A 1,596-nucleotide genomic window follows, 5' to 3' on the forward strand; every position below is an offset into this window, starting at 1 on the left:
CTGCATCCTGTCGTCACTGCTGCCTCTCGCACTAGGCTGCCATATGGCCATAAGCACCACATAGCCTGCAAGTCTTGCGCTGCCCTGCATAATACACCATAACTTGTGTCCGGAAGTCTTCCAGGATGACAAACAATGGGATAGAATGCCTCAGCATCATCTTCAGGTTGAACGTACCTTCCGGCAAGCCGGCGTATGCCCCATTCGCCCAAGTACCTGCTGTTGCCAGGTGAACAGTACCGTAACGTTCGAAAACGTTCCTTAGGTCTGCTTCGTCAGCTTCGAAAGGCACATTACGTACTTTCACCCAGGTGTAGTGTCTCGACACATCAATGAGACGAACTCGTATTGCTGAGTTAACGCCCACACAGCCATCTTGATACTTCTCCGCCAGGCGTTCATACACTGCCGTCGATCGTAGCTTGACGAATATCTGGTGAGCCCCATTGAGCGATACTCCATACAGATCCTGATCAACAATGCCGTATGTGTCGCGAATAATCATAGGTGGAATCACCTGTGTGTTAACGCCCACACAGCCATCTTGATACTTCTCTGCCAGGCGTTCATACACTGCCGTCGATCGTAGCTTGACGAATATCTGGTGAGCCCCATTGAGCGATACTCCATACAGATCCTGATCAACAGTGCCGTATGTGTCGCGAATAATCATAGGTGGAATCACCTGTGCGGACTGAGGTGTTACGACACCCCGCACTAAATCAAATCACACAGTGTTGACACGCCTTCTTGTATTCTGCGCCATCTAGAGAAAATCAAACTGCGCAGGAAGGCCTCTCAACCAGGAGCGTGTGCGCAGCACAACCACACAGCCCGAAAGCGATATGGTCAATAAATACCAACTTATTGTTAGTTGTATACATGTGTTTTGTAATGTAATATTTCACATTGTGTTAGTATTATTTAAGGTATTGTGACATTTTAGTATACTTTATCATCGCTTGTATTTGTAGCAATGTTTTATATTATGTGGTAATGTTAGGGTTTAATTGGTAAATAAACATGTACATAGGTAGCCTTTGAGCTCTGTTGAACTACATTGTTACAATGTTCTATGTGATATTAATCTTTTGCATGTATTTATTCGACCTGGTTGAGGTGTCACTGTGTTTAGGTATGTCAGGTCTTCTAATATGTCAATAATACGTTTTTCGTAATGGTTTTATGATTTGGTGTTCCTGTATCACCAGTGATTGTAAGACTTATTAAATATATTCTTGCTTAATGATAATTCAGGATGTTTCTGTTGGTGTGTGGGGGGGAAGTGATAAAATTTTAAGTCATTAACGGTAATAATACTTTTGTATGATAATAGATGTCGAATGTTGCGTGTGAGAGTGTAAGACCACTGTAATGTATGGTGTGTGTGAGAGTGTAAGACCACTGTAATGTATGGTGTGTGTGAGAGTGTAAGACCACTGTAATGTATGGTGTGTGTGAGAGTGTAAGACCACTGTAATGTATGGTGTGTGTGAGAGTGTAAGACCACTGTAATGTATGGTGTGTGTGAGAGTGTAAGACCACTGTAATGTATGGTTTGTGTGTGAGAGTATAATACCACTGTAATATATGGTG

Source organism: Cherax quadricarinatus, chromosome 98, assembly GCF_038502225.1.
Source record: "Cherax quadricarinatus isolate ZL_2023a chromosome 98, ASM3850222v1, whole genome shotgun sequence".
In the NCBI taxonomy this organism is placed as follows: Eukaryota; Metazoa; Arthropoda; class Malacostraca; order Decapoda; family Parastacidae; genus Cherax; species Cherax quadricarinatus.